The following is a 24,124-nucleotide window of genomic DNA, read 5'->3' as shown; positions in this document are numbered from 1 at the left end:
TCAGTTGTTTTCAGTGATGAGATTGATTATCCCTTTTCACTTTTTACCATGACATTGTCAGTTGTTTTCAGTAATGAGATTGATTATCTCTTTTACCATGACATTGTCAGTTGCTTTCAGTGATGAGATTGATTATCCCTTTTCACTTTTTACCATGACATTGTCAGTTGTTTTCAGTGATGAGATTGATTATCCCTTTTGTCATGACATTGTCAGTTGTTTTCATTACCCTTTTCACTTTTTACCATGACATTGTCAGTTGTTTTCAGTAATGAGATTGATTATCCCTTTTGTCATGACATTGTCAGTTGTTTTCAGTGATGAGATTGATTATCCCTTTTGCCATGACATGGTCAGTTGTTTTCAGTGATGAGATTGATTATCTCTTTTACCATGACATTATCAGTTGTTTTCAGTAATGAGATTGATTATCCCTTTTCACTTTTTACCATGACATTGTCAGTTGTTTTCAGTAATGAGATTGATTATCTCTTTTACCATGACATTGTCAGTTGTTTTCAGTGATGAGATTGATTATCCCTTTTCACTTTTTACCATGACATTGTCAGTTGTTTTCAGTAATGAGATTGATTATCTCTTTTACCATGACATTGTCAGTTGTTTTCAGTGATGAGATTGATTATCCCTTTTCACTTTTTACCATGACATTGTCAGTTGTTTTCAGTGATGAGATTGATTATCCCTTTTGTCATGACATTGTCAGTTGTTTTCATTACCCTTTTCACTTTTTACCATGACATTGTCAGTTGTTTTCAGTAATGAGATTGATTATCCCTTTTGTCATGACATGGTCAGTTGTTTTCAGTGATGAGATTGATTATCTCTTTTGTCATGACATTGTCAGTTGTTTTCAGTAATGAGATTGATTATCCCTTTTGTCATGACATTGTCAGTTGTTTTCAGTAATGAGATTGATTATCCCTTTTGTCATGACATTGTCAGTTGTTTTCAGTGATGAGATTGATTAACTCCTTTGCCATGACATAGTCAGTTGTTTTCAGTGAGGAGATTGATTATCCCTTTTGCCATGACATTGTCAGTTGTTTTCAGTGATGAGATTGATTATCCCTTTTGTCATGACATTGTCAGTTGTTTTCAGTAATGAGATTGATTATCCCTTTTGTCATGACATTGTCTGTTGTTTTCAGTAATGAGATTGATTATCCCTTTTGTCATGACATTGTCAGTTGTTTTCAGTGAGGAGATTGATTATCCCTTTTGCCATGACATTGTCAGTTGTTTTCAGTGATGAGATTGATTATCCCTTTTGTCATGACATTGTCAGTTGTTTTCAGTAATGAGATTGATTATCCCTTTTCACTTTTTACCATGACATTGTCAGTTGTTTTCAGTGATGAGATTAATTATCCCTTTTCACGTTTTACCATGACATTGTCAGTTGTTTTCAGTAATGAGATTGATTATCCCTTTTGTCATGACATTGTCAGTTGTTTTCAGTAATGAGATTGATTATCCTTTTCACGTTTTACCATGACATTGTCAGTTGTTTTCAGTAATGAGATTGATTATCCCTTTTCACGTTTTACCATGACATTGTCAGTTGTTTTCAGTGATGAGATTGATTATCCCTTTTGTCATGACATTGTCAGTTGTTTTCAGTGATGAGATTGATTATCCCTTTTGTCATGACATTGTCAGTTGTTTTCAGTAATGAGATTGATTATCCCTTTTCACGTTTTACCATGACATTGTCAGTTGTTTTCAGTAATGAGATTGATTATCCCTTTTCATGTTTTACCATGACATTGTCAGTTGTTTTCAGTGATGAAATTGATTATCCCTTCTCACGTTTTACCATGACATTGTCAATTGTTTTCAGTAATGAGATTGATTATCCCCCAGGTATCTTTTGCCACTTTGAATTTAGGTTTAATTAATCAATAATTATTTAGAAATAGTTTCATATTTAATTAACTTTGAAAATAAACCTAATTTAGTATATACACTTTGAAACATAAACTGTAAGTAAAATTCAATACAAGCTTTGTATTTTACTGTATGTAACTTTCTACATAGATTTTAATGAGGAAGCTTTTTCTGCCTACATACAAATTAGACAATACATCAATATGAGGCAAAGTATCTTTGATGTTTTGTAATATTTCATGCACACACAGAGCTCTATTCTCATTTAAAGTCACCCACTGGTATCTTTATTCATTAGTACACCCTGATTGGTTTCAAACTATTGGTAATTAGTACATTTGTACCACACAAAAATCCTCTTTGTCTTATATATGAGCAGATTCAGGAAGTAAATTTTCCTTTTTGCTCAAATGTAAAACTCATTATTGCCCCTGCAGGCAGTCGTAATGGTGGGTGGTATAGTTCTAATATTTCACCATCAATTTCAATCAGTTCTCAAAACTAGAGGCTCTAAAGAGCCTGTGTCGCTCACCTTGATCTATGTGAATATTAAACAAAGGACACAGATGGATTCATGACAAAATTGTGTTTTGGTGATGGTGATGCGTTTGTAGATCTTACTTTACTAAACATTCTTGCTGCTTACAATTATCTCTATCTATAATGAACTTGGCCCAGTAGTTTCAGTGGAAAATGTTAGTGAAAATATACAAATTTTATGAAAATTGTTAAAAATTGACTATGGAGGGCAATAACTCCTTAGGGGGTCAATTTACCATTTTGGTCATGTTGACTTATTTTTAGGTCTTACTTTGCTGAACATTATTGCTGTTTACAGTTTATCTCTATCTATAATGATATTCAAGATAATAACCAAAAACAGCAAAATTTCCTTAAAATTACCAATTCAGGGGCAGCAACCTAACAGCGTATTGTCCGATTCATCTGAAAATTTCCAGGGAGATAGATCTTGACCTGATAAATAATTTTACACCTGTAAGATTTGCTCTAAATGCTTTGGTTTTTGAGTTATAAGCCAAAAACTGCATTTTACCCTTATGTTCTATTTTTAGCCATGGCGGCCATTTTGGTTGGTTGGGCCGGTCACTGGACACATTTTTAAAACTAGATACCCCAATGATGATTGTGGCCAAGTTTGGTTAAATTTGGCTCAGTAGTTTCAGAGGAGAAGATTTTTGTAAAAGTTAACGATGGACGACGGACCATGACAGACGCCAAGTGATGAGAAAAGCTCACTTGGCCATTCGGGCCATGTGAGCTAAAAAGGAAGTGGGAGAATGATCAGAAGCACTAAAAAAGACATTTCCCGCACCATTTTTTTTTTGTAAATATCATAAACAGATATTTGCACTTGTTTTTATAATCACAATCTAACATGTATTTATAACGATTTTAAACATATAAGCACCCAAGTACACTGTGTCAATGTCTGTGATAATATTTGATTCAGCATGAAACCCATTTATCCCAAATGGGAGTGCTCCAATATAAATAGAAAACAGAAGAAAATACCTGTACAGAACAAAACATTGGTTTCCTTCCCCCTTACTTAGATTCCCTATCAAAATATGTTCGTTGTTAGAAATATACTTCAAAGAACTTCGGAAAGAAATGCCTTCAACTGCAATATGTTGGCGATACAAAACTATCCATACCCCCTGCATGTTTATGCACCTGTCCTGATTGATTCAGGGGCCTGTCGTTCAGCAGTTAGATATCGTTCGTTGATGTTCATAAATATTATTTGGTATTTTCCTGTTTGTATATATATATAAATTAGATCGTTGGTTTTCCTGTTCGAATTGTGTACACTTATAATTTTGGGGTCCCTTATAGCTTGCTGTTTGGTCTGGGTCAAAGCTCTGCCGTACGTACTATGACCTGTATTTGCTATTATCCCTCAGAAGGGCACATATGGGGTCATTTTACTGTTGTAAAAAAGAAACTTGAAGAAATACCAAGGATTTGCATAGTGTTACTATACACATCCTTTGAAGAACTTAAAAAAATTAACTAAAAGAGAGGAGAAATACATCATATTTAAATAATTTTAAACAACATTACATGTACTATATTCTTAAAGAGAATTATTTATGATATTATTTATTTTGAATAATATTATAGTAAATGTGTTAACATGGCCTAAGTCCAGGAATATTACAAAATTCTTGGGCATGTTTTGACCATTTAATACCAGATAGATATATAGTTCTTTGGGAATATATGAGCTCTTTTGTACTAAAAAGTTTTATTTACAAAAAAATATATTGTAACTTATATTGACCCCTCATAAAAAGGATATTTATAAAATTGAGGGGTTGTTCCCAACCTGATTATGACTTGGATGGAGAATTGTCTCATTAATTGGCACACATACATATACCAAATCTAATTATTTAATTCTTTATTTGGTGAACAGGGAAAAATACTTCATAAATTAAAAAATGTCAAAGTACAAGTGATAAATCAAGTTTTAATATAGTCAAAACCTACTATTTTATGTTTACAAAAAAAAATATAATCGCTCGCCTTTACTTTTCAAGCTTCGCCTCAAAAATTTGCAAAAAAATATTTTTTTATTAAAATTTTCAAATCGCTCGCTCGCCCCAATTTTTGGAGTCCAAAAATCCGTAAAACAAGAAATTAAATTGGTGTGGCCTAAATATAGTTATCCTCTTACTTACAGTAAGAGAGAATTTAACATTACAAAAAATCTGAACTTTTTTTTCAAGTGGTCACTGAACCATGAAAATGAGGTCAAGGACAATGGACATGTGACTGACAGAAACTTCGTAACATGAGGCATCTATATACAAAATATGAAGCATCCAGGTCTTCCACCTTCTAAAATATATAGCTTTTAAGAAATGAGTTAACACCGCCGCCGGATCACTATCCCTATGTCGAGCTTTCTGCAACAAAAGTTGCAGGCTCGACAAAAAGTGGGACATTTGGCCAAGTGATGAAAAAGTGGGACTTTTGGCCTAGTGATGAAAAAGTGGGACATTTGGGTCTAGTGAAGAAAAAGTGAGACATTTGGTCTAGTGATGAAAAAGTGGGACATTTGGCCTAGTGATGAAAAGTGGGACATTTGGCCAAGTGATTGAAAATTGGGACACTTGGCCAAGTGTTGAAAAAGTGGGACAGTTGGCCAAGTGATGAAAAAGTGGGACTTTTGGCCTAGCGATGAAAAAGTGGGACATTTGGTCTAGTGAAGAAAAAGTGGGACATTTGGCCAAGTGATGAAAAAGTGGGACTTCTGGTCTAGTGATGAAAAAGTGGGACATTTGGTCTAGTGAAGAAAAAGTGAAACATTTGGCCTAGTGATGAAAAAGTGGGACATTTGGCCTAGTGATCAAAAGGTGGGATATTTGGCCAAGTGATGGAAAATTGGGACACTTGGCCAAGTGATGAAAAAGTGGGACATTTGGCCTAGTGATTATAAAGTGGGACATTTGGCTTAGTGATGGAAGAGTGAGACATTTGGCCAAGTAATGTAAGAGTTAAACATTTGGCCAAGTGATGAAAGAGTGATACATTTGGCCAAGTGTTGAACAAGTGGGACACTTGGCCAAGTAATGAAAAAGAGGAACCTTTGGCCAAGTGTTGAAAAGGTGGGACATTTGGCCAAGTGTTGAAAAAGTGGGACATTTGGCCAAGTGATTAAAAAGTTGGACATTTGGCTTAGTGATGGAAGAGTGAGACATTTGGCCAAGTAATGTAAGAGTTAAACATTTGGCCAAGTGATGAAAGAGTGATACATTTGGCCAAGTGTTGAAAAAATGGGACATTTGGCCTAGTGATTAAAAAGTTGGACATTTGGCTTAGTGATGCAAGAGTGAGACATTTGGCAAAGTAATGTAAGAGTTAAACATTTGGCCAAGTGATGAAAGAGTGATACATTTGGCCAAGTGTTGAAAAAATGGGACATTTGGCCTAGTGATTAAAAAGTTGGACATTTGGCTTAGTGATGCAAGAGTGAAACATTTGGCAAAGTAATGTAAGAGTTAAACATTTGGCCAAGTGATGAAAGAGTGATACATTTGGCCAAGTGTTGAAAAAATGGGACATTTGGCCAAGTGTTGAAAAAGTGGGACCTTTGGCCAAGTGATGAAAGAGTGAGACATTTGGCCAAGTGATGAAAGAGTAGGTCATAAGTTCAATTTATTAAAAGAAGGGGACATTTGGACAAGTGATGGTAAAGTTCATGTTGGTCTATAAAATGTGTATACCTAGTACAGACAAGCATAAAATACAGATTTTATTATCAGTTCACAAAAAGTGTGGCACCAGAAATTCAAACTTTTAATCCCATGAGTACTCATTTTCAGTTGATACATAGTGCAAAATTATACAATACCTTTTCTTTTTTTTTCTGTAACATAAAAAAAGGAAAGAGTACTCCTAACAGACTGTTCAATTAGAACAAGAAGTATGTAATATGGCAGACAGACAGATTAAATCATACCAGTTAGCTAGATGATATTGTTACATAAGAGGGTAAAAAACAGTGATCATAACTTCACTTTCAATAAGATATAGTAATACATCAGTTGTCTACCAGATAAACCTTGCTCTGTATATAGGATAATCTAAGGCAGTATGTTCAAAAATTGACCATTTTTCTATTTCATGTTATACGTGCTAGGGATAAAATGACAATGATACAGGTTTTATTTCCTAAAACACAGGTACCATTAAATTCTTTAAAAAAAAAACGTTTTGTTTTATGTCTTAGTGTTGTTATCGGAAAGGGAATTTCTATTCAGATCATATATGAAACAATATTTTGAATTGAATCACACAGTTAGTTTTTATCAAATTTCAGTTTTTGGCGTTTGGTTGAGTGGGTGGTATCAAATATGGATTTTTCACATTAACTTAAGTAACAGATATAGTAGAACGCAATCTCTGTACCCATAATTTAAGATAACTACATTCATTTGCACAATTTTTCAAAATTAGTTGATTTTTCATGATATTCAGAAAAAAATTCTGAATTGTCTGAGTAAAACAAGATTGCTACATCATAGAGATATGTCCCCTACAGATGTAATAATAATAATATAATAATAATTCTTTATTTAAAGAGGGTTACACAGTTAGCTATAAAGCTAATCTTCCCTGAGGCCCTCATGAAATACAATGAAATATAACAAACAATTACAAAATATCAAACAGACACACATACATGAATAATGAAATAAAAAATTGTTATGAAATATACAATTTTCAAAACAGGTAAAAGTAACAAATTCATATATGACATGTATAGTATTGGCATCAACAATATCATAAGTTTGAGTACTAAGTGTATGAAAATTATTATGCAAATAAAAAACGCACAGCTTCTTAATGTTCCATCAAGTAATTTTTTAAATCTTTTTTGAATGAGCTTGTACTTGAGGTTGATTTTTTCAGGGATATTGGTAAGTTATTCCATAAAATAGATCCTGAATATATAAAAGATTTCTTATAAAGCTCTGTTTTGGCTTTTGGAACTTGTAAATTTTTACAAGAGGCATTTCTCAAACGATATTGGTTTATTTCTGGCATTTCTTTAAATTTTTCAGTGAGATATACAGGGGCTTCATTCTTAAGGCATTTATGCATCAAAACTGATTTGTGGTACGAGATTCTGTTCTCTACTGTATCCATCCAAGCTGTTTAAACAGTGGAGTTGATGATGAAAGTGGATCAGCATCTAAAATAAGTCTTGCAGCCCTTTTCTGCAATTTTATTATTCTAACTAGCTCATTTTTAGCACAACCACTCCAAATAATACAACAATAATCTATCAGTGGGAGAATATAACCATTATAAAATAATTTTCTTAGATCAATATTTAGAAATTTCTTGATTTTAGAGAGTAAAAAAAGTCTAGATGAAATTGATGAACATAAGTAATTAATATGGCCTGTCCAGGACAGATTAGAGTCAATTCTAACACCTAAAAGTTTTTCAATTGATGATTTTTGAAGAATATTATTCTCAATAGTTAGAACTGGTTCTGCTTGATTTAAACGCAGCCTTTGTCTTGTACCTATAACCATACATTTTGTCTTATCCGAATTTATGAACATGCTATTTTCATGACACCATTTTTCGACACATTGGAGATCATCTTGTACTTTTAATTGCATATCACCAATAGTCTTTCCTGATGTATGCATAGTTGTGTCATCAGCATACAAGTCTGTATGGCAGTTTTTGATGTGTAATGGAAGGTCATTTATGAACAAAACAAACAAAATGGGACCAAGTATTGAGACCTGTGGAACACCAAAATTTATAAATTTTTTATCAGAAAACTGATTATTTATATGGACTTGCTGTGTTCTTTCACTCAAATATGATTTTAAAAAATCAACAGTATCTTCATGGAAGCCATAAATTAGAAGTTTTTTACATAGAATTTCATGATCAACAACATCGAAAGCTTTCTTAAAATCCAAGAGGACGGCCAAATTGATATTTCCATTATCAGTGATATTGTTTGCCTTAAATTAGTGGAGAATAAAGGCTTTTTCCCCTGGAAAAGAATCCCAATTTGAAAAAAAATGGCTTAAAATTATTCCCAAAAAGACAACTTCTTTCCCAAACAGTGCAGTCTCAGTAGTAATTGTGCATGAATACAAACTGAAAGACACTCATTTATACATTTTTCATGCCTAAAATGACTATATGTGCAGATTTGAGGATCTATTTATGTATCATCACTGAAAAAAGGGGTCTTATTTCAAAACAGGATTTGACTCTTGAAAGGGGGTCTGTAAATTGAAGTTTCAGTCAAATTCATGGTTTATTCTAAATTTCCCAATTTGAATAAAATTGCGCATATTTTCCCAATAAAAAAGGGTAGAGGTAGTTTTGAAAAAAGCCAACAATATCACTGATTATTCATTTCATGTAGCCATTTATCAATAATATTAATGAGGGCAGTTTGACATGAATGGTTGGGTCTAAAACCAGACTGGGAAGGGTGTAAAATATCAAACTTTGTCAAATATTTATACAGATGTTTAGATACATGTCTCTCAATTAATTTTGATAATGTTGGCAAAACAGATAATGGTCTGTAATTGCTAGCTACATTTTTTTCACCAGATTTGAAAATTGGAGCCACTTTGGCATTTTTTAAAACAGATGGATAAATACCAGTATCAATCATTCGATTAAAAATGTATGTTAAGGAAGATGCTATGAAAGGAGCACTAAGTTTTAAAATCTTTGGACCTATATTGTCAGAACCAGAAGATGTCTTAACATCTAGTTTGGTTATTTCAGCAAATAGATCTGAAACTTTTACTGGAGGAATGATGAATTTATTATGCCTTTTTTTCAAGAATTTCATTTGTACATAGTTTGTCAGAGTATTAAAATTTGAGTTGCTTGGTGCCCTACTATGCCTTAATTTTTCAACACATGAGGTGAAATAATTATTGAACGTATTAGCAATTTCTTTATGATCGGTTGTTTTATGGTCTCCAGTTGTAATAAGTTCATGTGGTTTTGATGGATTAGATGGATTTAGACTGTGAATACATTTCCATAGTGTTTTAGAATCTTTTGAGTCTTGATGTGTATGGAATACTGTCACAAGGTGCAAGAATGTTGTCATAGGCTGAGAAAAGTCAAAGTTCAGTTTCCTCCAGCGCAAAATATCAAATGAAAATAACTGTATGGTTGACTAAACATGTGCACCAACAATCCTACTGAGTATAAACATTTAAAGCCTCAAAGGATTTGCCTAGGCTTCCACAAGGTTGCATTGAGTTCACAAGGTGTTATTTCCATCACACAGTGTCAATACCATGGTGTCATTGCCATCACAATGTGCAATTGCCATCTAATGTGTCATTGTCATCAAAAGTGTCATTGTGTTACGATAAGGTAAACAAATAGAGAATGTGTCCAGGGACACGGATGATGCCCTAGCTAGCATATAACATTTCAAAGAGGCATAACTCCAGATTGGTAAAAGTAAAGCCACCAAAATTCTAATTTGATATGAATTTTGTGGTAATAAGCAGTTTGTAAAAGTTTCAAAACATTTTGTAGAGGCAAATTAAAAGTAGAGAACAGAAACCAATTTCAGAATGTACTGATGGACAAGGGTAAACCTTAATGCCTACACATGACAATAAAGTATGGTCAGTAACATCTGTTGACAAACAATCCTAACAATTAGGAGTCACAGCTTTCTGTCAAATTATCTCAGAGTTGTTGTGTTCACAAGTATCATTGTGTGAGAATATGATGAAAATCAATTATTCCATATTTAGTTGGACAGCTTTCTGTCCAATGGTCTGAGTATTATTGAACAGATAGTGACTGTACTATGTCCCATGTGGTGAACAATTCAGGGGAAAACTAAGAATCCAACAAGGCCCTTGCTAATGTTTCTGTAAAGTTATCTACTGAAAGTTGTGTAAAGACATAATGAAGTTTCCTCTAGAATAGCCTTATTGGGTTTTAATTGTACAATGTAATAGATGAGGAAATGAGATGAGTGAATAATGAAAAAATATGGTGAATTTATTGTATTTATGTCTCGACTTTTAACAGCATCTTCGCTGGTTGTCTGGAATCTTTGACCAGCAAATGTAGTCGGTGAAGTGTAAAATGTATGTCAATAACGAACTCTGGAAGCAAACTTATTTCACAGGTAACCAGATGTATTAGATAAAACCATGAGTAAGGTCTGAGAATTAACCAATTATAGTTAGTCTGTTGTAAAAAGTTTGATTCATGTTATCACAAGGTTGTTTGAAGGAATGTTATATAAGGAGCAATCAGTACATTGCATTTTCTTTTTGTTTTAAGAAGTTTTGAAATAGAAAGAATAATAATGGTTATGCTTTTGCTCAGTGGCTCAATCAGCAATCATTTATTTATTAACAGATGACATCCGTTGGGGATGTATCTTGATTTATGACAACCTTTTAAAACACATAACAAAAATTGCTTTCAAACAGATCCCAAACAGGAAGTACTGTGGATTAATTATTTTTCTTTGGAGACAAATTTTCGTGGATTTTATGGGTATAGACTAACCACGAATTTAAATATTTAACTATGTACAAAATTTCTATTGGTTTGTACGCAGACTTTGGGAAAACCATGAAATTAGATATTTACGAAAATGAAGAATTTCTTCAATCCATGAAAATTGATACCCACGAAAATAAATGAATCCACAGTAGCATGGTTGTACAAAAAATTTATTAAATAAGTCCCACTTTATCTCAAAACTTATTAAATAAGTCCCACTTTATCTCAAAACTTATTAAATAAGTCCCACTTTATCTCAAAACTTATTAAACAAGTGAAACTGCGAGCTACTGCTCACTGATGATACCCCCGCCGCAAATGGATAATATTAATAGTGTAAAAATCAGACAAGTGTTAGGTAAACAGGAAGTTGTCGAGTGATGAATCTGAAAACGCATCACACGGTATGGCTGACATATATAAATGTTGATACCAAATTACAGAAAGGGTGGATGTGTAGTTCCTGAGAAAAATGTGACGAAAGTTTCATGGGACGGACTGACTGACGGACGGACGGACTGACAGACAGAGGTAAAACAGTATACCCCCCCTTTTTTAAAGCGGGGGTATAATAAGTCCCACTTTATCTCAAAACTTATTAAATAAGTTCCACTTTATCTCAAAACTTATTAAATAAGTCCCACTTTATCTCAAAACTTATTTAATAAGTCCCACTTTATCTCAAAACTTACTAAATTCCCACTTTATCTCAAAACTTATTAAATAAGTCCTACTTTATCTCAAAACTTATTAAATAAGTCCTACTTTATCTCAAAACTTAAGTTTAAATGACACAAAAAACTTACGAAATCAATGCTTTATCCCAGCCATATAGCATGTATAGTTCATATTTCTAATAGCTAATAAACAACTGAACTGACTTGAACAAAAGCAATACAAAAAGTTTCTTTCTGAGGTTACTGCTCTAATAAATCTTATTTCATAAACATATGGTAGATCTAATCTAGTGCACTGACCACTAGAGTTTGGTAAACAAATGTCAGATCATCATAATTTACACCAAAGAAAGTCAAATAATCTGTCTTATGTTTCTTTTAAACATATATCTACTGAAAACAAATATCTGAGTAAGGTACTTCACAGAATTTATAATAGTCTTAATTTTCATATTGTCTACAAATCTGGCTTATTTTATATATATCTGGCCTATTTCTCATTTTGTTTATAAAAATAGAATCAAATTATTATTTTCATATAGATCCCTCACAATATTTAAAATAGACATCCTATATAATAGCTATTTCCAGTCTTCTTAAAATAAATGTCTCTATTCAGTGGTTTGTTTCAAATTAACTATGATACAAAATGTAATATCACAGATCAAATCAAATCAAATATGCTAACAATCAGAGTAATATAAAGTGCATGTACATATATAGAAATATATGATAAACAGTCTGCTATCCATTGGAGAAAGGAGAAAATAGAAAGTTGATTCTCTAATTTTTGTGCTATTTTCACATTTCCTGACCGGTGTGAGAAAAATATTTCTCCTCACTAGTGAAAAATCTGTTCTCGGCAAATGATTAGTCGAAATTTGATTATGACGTCAAAATGTTTTGTTTTCTTCTCAATTTTCCTATTGTGACGTCATGAAAAAAGGCAACCTTGCCTGATGACGTCGCATATAAAGAGCACAATTTTCTGAAAATCTTTGAAACAGAACGATAAAAAGCATTAGAGAAACAGATTCCGACACTATAACTCATGTATTACGATATTTCTCCACTCTCGACAGTTAAATTTTATTATTTAAAGGTCTCGGCAAGCCTCGCGCTTTAAATAATAAAATTTAACTGTCTCGAGTGGAGAAATATCGTAATACACTTGTTGCAGTGTAAGAATCTATATGTAACTACCAGTAAAGAGGTATGTATGAAAATTAAAAACAATTGTGACTATGACAATGTCATTCTTTTCCATGGTATCTCCATTAGCCACTATAATATATCATGTTCTAATATAGTCTTGATTAAAAAAAAACTTTGAGAAAGAAAACAGGGAATCTGTAAAGGAAACCAAAGAGCAGAAAACAGCCGAGGGCCATTAATGATTCATCTACCCAGAGAGAAAATCCTGTACTGAGAGTCAAGACTTCAGATGTCCCGAGTCTAAACAATAATAAAAGGCAACATAAAACTAACAAAAGTCATATTTGGTAGAATAGTCTATGGCACTGGATATTGCTCAAGTGAAGTGGACATCGATCTATGATCCTGCTGAGAGAACCATATTTCTTTCCAGAGCAAAACTTCAGTTCTAACATTGTTTGGATAATACTTGATGTAAAATAATATATTATAATATTTTGTATGGCACTCTTTTGGGCCTTTTGATAAACTGCTTCAGACTTACATTTTTCAATGTAAAACTTATGATACATTTATTAATTTCCCTAAATTTTAACAAATTTATATACAAATGGAAATTATTTTCAATGAAATATTGGTCAAAACGGAGTACTTGTGGTACTTAATATCATATATGTAATACCCATATCTATGTCTATATATATCTATGGGTACTACATCCAGGTTAGTTGTTATCTTTATTTTGACTCTACAGTAGCCAGGAGCATAGCTAAATCAAATTCTGGTATAAATAGTCCTTCTGAGATGAAATAATTCTACTTTTATGCCGTTTTTTAGAAATAATGTATAACCTATATCAAGTAGAAAACAATTCTGATAATTAAATGTGGAGAAAAATAAAATTTTATCTACTACCATAATTTATGGATACCCTCCATTAAAATTATGTTTTTTTATATTAATTAGTTTTGAGACTAAGTGGAGAAATATTGTGGATACAAGTAGATTCATTTAATGATGATAACCTTCTGTTGTAATTTCTAAGTGCTGATGAAACATGACAGACTTATACTAATCCTTGACGAGGATAAGCCAGCGCTTGGTTAACCAGCAACAGTTTAATGAGACTGACTAACAACTCTACATACTGATTATTACTCTGTTCTTACAATCACCAGGATTAATGTATCGTAGCAGTTCACTCAAGTGTTCAGTTCTCTTAACATTTTGAACCTTCCTCTAGTTATTTTGTTTTCAATAAAGTGCAGATGTAATTCAATTAAGAGGACATTTGTTTATAATTAAGTAAAGTATCACCTACTGTTAACTCAAAATATTTCAACACACAACAAACAAAGAACAGAAGCTGAGAACATAAAATTTCATATATTAAAATAGAATATTCGCACAAATTTTAATAATTTTACTTAAATGTACCTTTTGGGACTTATATTATAGAGGAACTTCTATTCCGTGACATGGGGACACATTATTATTAATAGAAAGATACTTCTTTTCATGTATTAGTGCAAATGCACCACAAACTTAAATGTTATAGGAAGTCAACATTTTCAACAGGCTTCAAATGCACTTTTGTAAACCTTAAAATCAAATACAGATATTCCTTAATCCACCAGTACCCATGAAAATAAAATCAACAGTATATTACATATATAAATTTTACTTTTCTACATTTGAGGTTTTTAGACGAATTTATCTGCTTTTTCATGATGCCAACAAGGGGTCCATCCAAAAATACACTTATGTTCTTCTTTCTTTTTAATAATATCTTGATGATCATGTTTGCTGTTCAAAAGTTTTTCAAGGGCAATAACTCCTATACACAATTGATAATATCCATCATGTGTATTTTTTTATTATTATCATTTTGCTAAAAAAAAATCTCTATCAATTAGAGCTTTCAAGATGATTGCCAAAAAAAGCAAACAATTAAGTGAAAATTGTCATTCAAGTCACAACAATCTTCTTTTTTTTGTGTTAATTTTAAATTTTCTATATAGACTACTTAGACGTCCCATCATTTACTCTATCAAAACATTAAACAACTTAAATCTTCAAAACAATTTAATTTTACATGTACTTTTGTTGGTCATTTTCAGGATTGAAATGTTAAACTTGTATAATATATTGACTCAAATCAAACAAAAAATTCTTTAAAACCAATCATTCATTTGAAAATGTTAAAACTCAAAGGTTACCACAGCAATAAAGCTATAACAAGGATTTACTATTAATAATCCTAGCAATTTTACATGATTTTATTGATGTAGTTTCTGTGTTAATGTCCTTTTTACTACTTAAAAGATTAAATTTCTTAGAGAAATTCAATAGGTCCTGAGTATTTAGTAGGTTTTAAAGATAAAAGATCCTTATTTGAAAGCACATGTCATATGAAATGCTTTAATCTTCTTTCATAACTTGGTCATCTAACAACTTTAAAAGGAAACATTTTCAGGCAGTATTTTTTTCTTACCATTAAGAATATTTTCATCATATTTAATTTTCTGGCCTGGCTGACATAGCCATTAGTTACCACTCTTTTTCATATTTATTACCCTCTTAATAAAAATCTGCATCTTTGTTTTGATCATTATTGAATACAGATATGTCAAATATCAGCCGTAAACTGTAAGCTGTTCTCTTTTTTATCGTTTGTACCCATTTTTGAGCAATAGTCTAATTTAAAACTGAAATTAGAAAAACAATAAGGTCTTTCCTCACGTAGGGGAAAGACCTTAAAAAGTAAAGAAAAGGCAATTTGAACACAGAAATATCTCAATCACTGCATAAATGAAAAATAAATCACAATGTCTCAAGTGAATATGACACAAGTCCCATAACTCTTGTAAAACGGTAGAATCAAAATGAGGGTATAATTTGGTCAAATGTATAATATTGTTTGCTATACCACGTGTAGGTGACCAAATAGTGGGCCTTGCTTGAGGTAGATATGAAGATTTGTTCTCCAAAGAAAATTCAAACAGCAAATGAAGTGACCTTTTTATTCGTCCATTTTGATGTTTACAATTTTTCTCTCTGAAAATTCTTAAAATTTATAAATATCACAGGTAATAAAATATACTGTAAATTTTGAATGTTAAACTTTAATAAATATTGATTTTTTGAGCATTGCCTTGTCAAATTTTTTTCTTTGTATTATTAACAACAGTTTTTCAGAATATCATATAATTTTTTACCCCTATGATCTTATTTCAGACTTTGGTGCAATGTGTAAAAACAGTATAAGATACAGAATGAAATCTATACACACTCGAAAATTATAGGTGTCAACAAAAGTTAAAATCAGTTTAGTTGTTTAAGAGATCAAGAATTTGAAACAAACAAGAATGTGTCCCAAGTACACGGATGCCCATGCAATCTGCACTATCATTTTTTATGTTCAGTGGACCATGAAAATTGAATAAAATCTCTAATTTGGCATTAAAATTAGAAAGATCCCATTATAAGGAACATGTTTACTAAGTTTCAAGTTGAGTGGACTTCAACTTCATCAAAAACTACCTGGACCAAAAACTTGAACCTGAAGTGGGACAGACGTACGGACGGATGAACAGATGAACAGACACACAGACCAGAAAACATAATGCCCATAAATCAATGGGGCATTAAAAATAAGGATTAAATGGGTTAAAAGTCCTTATAAGAGGCAATACATTTAACTCCATTAAACAATCAACTGACAGTTTCATCTTTGTCACATATTTATATATCTCGCATTGATGTTAAAGTCTGTTTATATGATTCTCCCAATCATAAATTTATTTAAATAATATGAAAAAACAATCTTGAAGACAATAACACCTTTCATATTGTCTTCAAGATTGTTATTCATATTGGGAAACATGGAATATAGGTAGATAGTGACATCTATCCTTATGTTTTATCCTATGGGTACCCCAATCTAATCAAGAGGGTATCTAATACAGAGGAGAAATATACTCTGTGGGTAATGGCATCATACCAGAATGTACTTCCAAAATTGCACCAAACAAAGAGCTATTGCTCCTCTGCTGACAAAAACTTCATGCACAAAACTGAAACTTGAAGTCTGGAGGATGATTGTGACTAAATATTGTTTCAATGGCTTAGTAAGTGGTTTAAGAGTACAGTTTTTAGAAAGTTTAGAGTTTTCAAATTGCAAAGTGATAAGAACATGTCATGTTTGCCCTTAGAGACAGATGAGCTAAAGACATGCAATCCTTTTTCTCTTTCGAAAAAGCGTAACACATTATTCTAATCTCCACTATGCACCAAAATACCTCAACTATCTACTTGTTTCCCGCTAAAAATACTTGATCAACTTGTTCCTGTTTAGCCGAGTGACTTGAATGAACCCTGAGTACTGTAATTTTTCAAACACAATGTCAAGAGGTATCTACAATCCTAATAATGTTCTCCATTCATTCCACTTTAAACTATCTTGCTAAAGTATTAATATAATAAATTAACAAACAAGTTACAAGTGCAGTGCAATAAAACAATGGTTCTAATTATACTAATCCATAACATCATACAAAGATAATCCATCTTCTATAACTTTTTATTTGGGAATAATCCATCTTCTACATGGAAGTCTTAATGCTTCTGTGTGGTATACTGCATTGTAATTTGTATGCGTAAAACTTTTTTCAACATGAAAAACTTTCATAAACAAGATGTTCTGTGAACTATAGTCCACTTACCGGTATTATCCAACGTTCAAGATATAAATTTTCAGCAAATAAGAAGCAGAATATTGAAGAAACTAAAAAGGTGTCACATATTGTGGCAGATGAAGGTCAGTGCTATATATTCCAAAACCAGACAAATGTCGTTGCTAAGAAAATGAGACAGAAATGTGTTAGGTACATACTAGACAGAGGTAAACATGTTCATTTCAGGGTCTTTTATAGCTGACTATGCGGGGTCAGTGTGGCAGATGTAGCTTGGTGCTATGTATCCCAAACCGTACACTTGTCGTTCGTCAGAAAATGAGACAGAAATGTGTTAGGTACATACTAGATAGAGGTAAACATGTTCATTTCAGGGTCTTTTATAGCTGACTATGCGGGGTCAGTGTAGCAGATGTAGCTTGGTGCTATGTATCCCAAACCATACACTTGTCGTTAGTCAGAAAATGAGACAGAAATATGTTATGGACATGCTGATGGACAGGGTTAAACTTGTGTACCCAGTATAATTATTCAGTTTTACCATCAATGAAACATATACTGAGGCAATAGGAGATAGGCAATGGACTTTACCATCAAGCAAGCAAAAAATAACTATTTGAAGCAACAAGTCATGGGTACTTACTGGCCATTACCATAACACTCCTAGCAATATACTTTGTGCAATTACTAAAGAAATGCAACTTCAGACACATTAACTATGAGTATACAAATAAGTATTCCACTTCAAAAACAAATGCAGGTCTCATTAATTATAAATATCAAATTTCATAACACTAGTTCATTAAAGATTAATGAATATATAGAAGCTAGGATAACAATCCAATCATAGTTTCTTTCATAGTATAATTGGAATATTCATTTTCCTTTTATCAGTAAAAACAATTTATCATGAACAAAATCAGAAACTAGATATATTGACATTAAATGTGAAACAGAAGTAGACCCATACATTAACTTTTGAAAAACTGAGATATTAAACTTTTTTTATGTTTTTGTATTTTTGAAAGCTTCACTGAAAGGTTTAATCCCAAAAAAGACAGAGTTTGAAGAAGATACAATATTTCCCTATGAATTAAAGATAAAGTTTTGCTTTTCAACTATCAATGCAGATTGAACTTGTTTACGCTTAGCTTAGAGCTACTTCATGTCTAAATACTGGACTTGATGGTCATGTTTTTCCTGTTATTCTAGAAGAATTAATCCTTAATGTCATTAAACCCAGTATGTTTTTGTTTCTTTCATAGTATGATTGTTCTGTTATTGTGAAGTCAATAATATATTGTTGAGTGTGAATGTGACAGAATTATATACTACAAATGTACTAGGGGCATTTGTGAATCAATAAATAAATAGAACCATAGAAATCTTACCTTTAATCCAAATTCAACTTGGAATTGATGCTTTATCTAAACTGCTTTAATGACCATAGATAAGAAATCTGCTACTGTCATTACCTGCTGGAAAATGTGGACTTGTTTAATACATATGGATCTGATTATTAAGTGAGTCCTGTTTCCAGAAGAAAAAAAAACAAATTCTTGTTTCTCCTTTTGATATAAATTAGACTGTTGGTTTTCCTGTTTGAATAGTTTTACACAAGTAATTTTTTGGGGCTATATAGCTTGCTGTTCAGTGTGAGCCCGGGCTCTGGGTTGAAGGCTGTACTTTGACCTATAATGGTTTACTTTAATAAATTGTTACTTGGATTGAGAATTGTCTCATTGGCACTCATACCACATCTTCATATATCTAAGTTTACACTAGGTTAGCTATTTGCTGGACTTTTAAATAATCAGTCAGATGTAAAGTTGTTTTAATAGTTTCAATTACATGTACAATGAACAAAAATGCATCCATAGTACATGGATGCCCCAATGGCACTATCATTTTCTATGTTCAGTGGATCATGAAAATGGGGTCAAAACTCTAATTTAGAATTAAAATTAGAAAGATCATCTCATACGGAACATGACATGAACTCAGTTTTAAGTTGATTGGACTTCAACTGCATCAAAAATTACCTTGACCAAAAACTTAAACCAAAAACTTTTAATATCCTGAAGCAATCCAGATGGACAGACATGGACAAATGGACCCACAGATCGAAAAACATATTGCCTCTAAGTGTGTCATAATAAAATAAAGGTGTGCAAGTTGGGTAAATGTCAATAATAATGTGTTCACACTATATTTTTCATCAAGCAATTGTCACATGCTCATCTTAGAACAGCCCATAATTGTTTGCACCTCAAGCAATTGACACATACTTACCTTATAAGTATTCTCGTTTTGTGTACATGAAGCAATTTAACCAACCTATGATTTGGATTTATAATACTGTATATTGATGTCATTGTGAATATGAACCTCAAGGTGTGAAACAATGATCTTTATACAAATGAACAAGCAACAAAAACAAGAATGTTTCCAAGGTCCAACCCCTCCAACCAACTAGCAATTTTTCAAATATACATGTTCAGTGAACCTTGAAATCTAGGTTAAAACCAAATTTTGGAATGTTAGCATGTAACTTTAAGTTTTTGGTGAAAAGGCCTACTAAAAAAACATTTTGGGGCAACCCAAACCCAAAACTTTAATCTGCCTTAAACTAAACTTTAACATCAGTAAAGCAGAGAATCTAAATCAAAACCTCATTTGAAGTATATTTCAATGAGTTTGAATCATTATGAACATGTTTACATGGAGTATATTTCAATGAGTTTGAATCATTATGAACATGTTTACATGGAGTATATTTCAATGAGTTTGAATCATTATGAACATGTTTACATGGAGTATATTTCAATGAGTTTGAATCATTATGAACATGTTTACATGGAGTATATTTCAATGAGTTTGAATCATTATGAACATGTTTACATGGAGTATATTTCAATGAGTTTGAATCATTATGAACATGTTAACATGGAGTATATTTCAATGAGTTTGAATCATTATGAACGTGTTTTCATGGAGTATATTTCAATGAGTTTGAATCATTATGAACGTGTTTACATGGAGTATATTTCAATGAGTTTGAACCATTATGAACGTGTTTACATGGAGTATATTTCACTGAGTTTGAATCATTATGAACATGTTTACATGGAGTATATTTCAATGAGTTTGAATCATTATGAACGAGTTTTGAATCATTATGAACATGTTCATGGACTATATTTTTTTTCTACGCATTCACAATTTGTTTTGATACGCCGTTATCGACGTCTTGACAACGCATATTGTTGTATGACGTCAGAGAGTGAAATAACCACGTTTATTTCACATGTGATATTATCGGTTTTTATTTAACTGGGAAATCAAGGTAATTCATGGCAACCAATATAATAAATGGAGTTTATTTCAACGAGTTTGAATCATTATGAACATGTTTACATGGAGTATATTTCAATGAGTTTGAATCATTATGAACATGTTTACATGGCGTATATTTCACCGAGTTTGAATCATTATGAACATGTTTACAAAGTTCAAGTCCACCTGATATCAACTTTATTGAAACTGAAGAAAAAAAATCCAGGTTTTAAATTTTCTTCACAATTTAGTTGGTATACATGTACAGAATAAACTCCATCCAAATTTGTTCTTACATGGTTGAAAAATGAATGACAAAACGTTAATGTTTGTCTTTTTAATATATGAATATTTCAAGTGACCAACTATGAATATAGTAAGTTAAAGTAACTTTGTTGATTGAAGGCTTTGATAGAGATCAATGGTACATGAATACTCACAAAATCTTGTTTTCTGCATTTGTTGACAGTTTCTATATCTTTTTCATTATATCTGAAAAACCAAACAATTTTTTTAACACATTACATACAATTTACAACCTTTATTTCTATGGAAATGTCAAGGTCAGTTGTCTTCTCAACAGACAATCTAAATATCATAAAGTGCTGCACAGGAGTCGAGATTAGACAAATTAGCCTAACAGGTGCTTATTTACTACCAGACACAAAAAGATTTCAAGCTCTGATAACATTAGTATTGCATCATACATCCCAACATGAAACATAACCAGAAACAAGAAGGCGGGGAAACACAGTGTGTTACATTTGATTAGGAAATCATAGTAATACAGTCGATATTAGGCTTTCTATTATGTAAGTGCGTGCTATGATACAAACTTTTTATTATGTTTGCTTTGTATAGTCTAGGACAAAACATCATGGTTCCAAGGTTTTTTCTTGTAGTTTATTTAGACCTGTAGTCTTTATGTAGATTTTATAAAGATAATAAAAAGAAATATATGTTATATACATGTACTTCAAAAGTATGTATCAAAGGATAAAATATTAGAAAAAAAATCTGGTACTTATCACTGCTTATGTACGTCAATGCAATTGGCCACCATTGATTCTAATGCAAAAATATTTAGATTATGGCTAAGACCTTCCAGTAAGATAGAGTAAAACAATAAAATCTTTACTGATCCTTTGATATAATGATTAATTCTCAATACGTCATGATTGTCTTCTCATGTACACCTACATCCATCCTTCATTTCTTAATAAACAAATTCTTAATTGTTGCACTTACAGAAAAATACAATGTTTGCAACACGTCAGAACTGATGGAAGTGTACTTTAAAATCTGATTAAGCAAGCTGGTATGAATGATAAATTATTACCCCCAACAGTCCTGCTCTACAACACTAAATAACATCAATTCCGATGAAACATAATAGACATTTTAATCAAGAAAATATGGTAAATATTAGAAGTATCAATAGCTGCTACCAGAAGTACCTGTTTCTTTGTCTGAACTAGTGTCAATCATTTCCATATACATGACATTACACTTCCCTTGGAACATTTCTAATGTAATTTATAAATCAGATAGAATCTCCCTTATACAATGTAACTGATTCCCTGCCAGGACAAAGTACCAAAGCACTTCTGTAATGTTTGGTTCGCATGAAAATGACACTTTTTAGTAACATGATTTATTTCTACTTTGATAATACCACTATATAAGGTTCTGTTTTCATCAAGGAAACTGTAAACAAAAATATATTGCAAATGCAATTTTAGAAGAAATTTGTTAAAAATGATAATGAGGGTATGAAATTGATTTTAGCATTAACTTGTCTTGTTTTAGTAATATAAAACTTATAAATATGACAAAATAACCATCAAAGGTATCACATCCATATCAGATTACTGGAAGCAATTAAATAATAGAACAGACAATACTGTCTCAAATTAATCATTATCAGATATTGATCTAAAATTAAACTTCAATACAGACAAAGGGAGACTATTCAAATATGTTTTGTGGAATTTATTTACTAGAGCTGTAATATAACTAGATTTTGCAAAAATAATTTTTTGGGGTTTACAGATACAAATGTTATTTAATTACGTCCAATGAATGAAATTTTATGTAAATCTAAAAGTACTGTTACAGCTGGAATACATTATTAATTCATCAATTTTGTGTACATCATATTTTAATACAATTAAATATAATATTTAACCATTAAATATAATATTTAAAGCAGATGTTATCAATTGTTATACGAAATACACATTTGTTAAAGTTTTTTAAAATGTTTACTATCAGTCAGGGGTACTACTTAAACAAGTTAATTTTATTTACTTGAACAAGTACACATATAAGTAAATTTGTAGGATACTTATACAAGTGAATTAATTTTATTTACTTGTATAGGTAAAAAAAATTGGCTTAGTTATGTCCCTTAGACATTCAGAATTTTTTTACTTGTATAGGTAAACAAGAGGATCTCAAGAGCCTGAATCGCTCACCTGGTAAACAATGCCTTATTAACTAAATTAAATAAATTAATGTTTGTTGTAAATTAAACAGCGTAACAAAGGCCATGTACTATCCTGGAAATACCTTTTAAAGCCTCTTAGGAACCTCTGGAAAGAAATGGGCATGAGTTCGCCCTACACTTGATTAAGATACAGTCTAGGTCAATCTGATGATTCACAATACAAACAGATGAGTGTTGAAAATGCTTAGTACATAAGCAGTTATAAAAAGAGTTTTAAACAACAATATATACTCATGAAAAATTATAGAAACAAATAACAAACTAAGATTTAAATCAGATTGATACAGCAGTTTCAAAGGAGAAGATTTTTTAAAGTAAGTCAACATGATGAACAAATTGTGAAAAAAGTCTTTAAAGGGCAATAACTCCTTAAGGGGTCAATTGACAATTTTGGTCAAATTGACTTATTTGTAGATCTTACTTTGCTTAACATTTTTGCTATTAACAGTTTATCTGTATCTATAATAATATTCAAGATAATAACCAAACACTGCAAAATTTCTTTAAAGTCATCAATTCAGGGGCATTATACCTGAAAAACAAGTTACCCAATTCGGCTGAAAATTTCAGGACAGGTAGACCTTGACCTAATAAATACTTTAACTTCTTGTCTTATTTGCTCTAAATGCTGGAGTTTTTGAGATATAAGCCAAAAACTGCATTTTACCCTGTGTTCTATTTTTAGCCATGACGGCCATGTTTTTTGACGAAATAGAAAATAAAACACAAACTTTATTTTATACACCCTACTGATCATTCAAATGAAGTTT

General features: G+C 31.6%; 1 protein-coding gene across 2 annotated transcripts in view; it reads right to left on the bottom strand.

Moving 5' to 3' along the window:
* Positions 1-24,124, bottom strand: part of LOC143046023 (G protein-activated inward rectifier potassium channel 3-like) — an 87,300-nt gene that overhangs the window by 56,592 nt on the left and 6,584 nt on the right. Inside the window, exons 2-3 of one of the 2 annotated variants that reach the window (XM_076218966.1) lie at positions 21,286-21,337; positions 18,901-18,987 (exon numbers count right to left, since the gene is read on the bottom strand). The gene's annotated coding sequence lies outside the window, so the exon portion shown is untranslated. The remainder of the gene's footprint in view (positions 1-18,900; positions 18,988-21,285; positions 21,338-24,124) is intronic. The other variant, XM_076218967.1, reaches the window with a different exon arrangement.

The sequence above is a fragment of the Mytilus galloprovincialis genome, chromosome 9 (genome assembly GCF_965363235.1).
Source record: "Mytilus galloprovincialis chromosome 9, xbMytGall1.hap1.1, whole genome shotgun sequence".
In the NCBI taxonomy this organism is placed as follows: domain Eukaryota; kingdom Metazoa; phylum Mollusca; class Bivalvia; order Mytilida; family Mytilidae; genus Mytilus; species Mytilus galloprovincialis.
The sequence above is the reverse complement of the archived record's forward strand: the minus strand, read 5'-3'. Positions and strand labels throughout refer to the sequence as shown.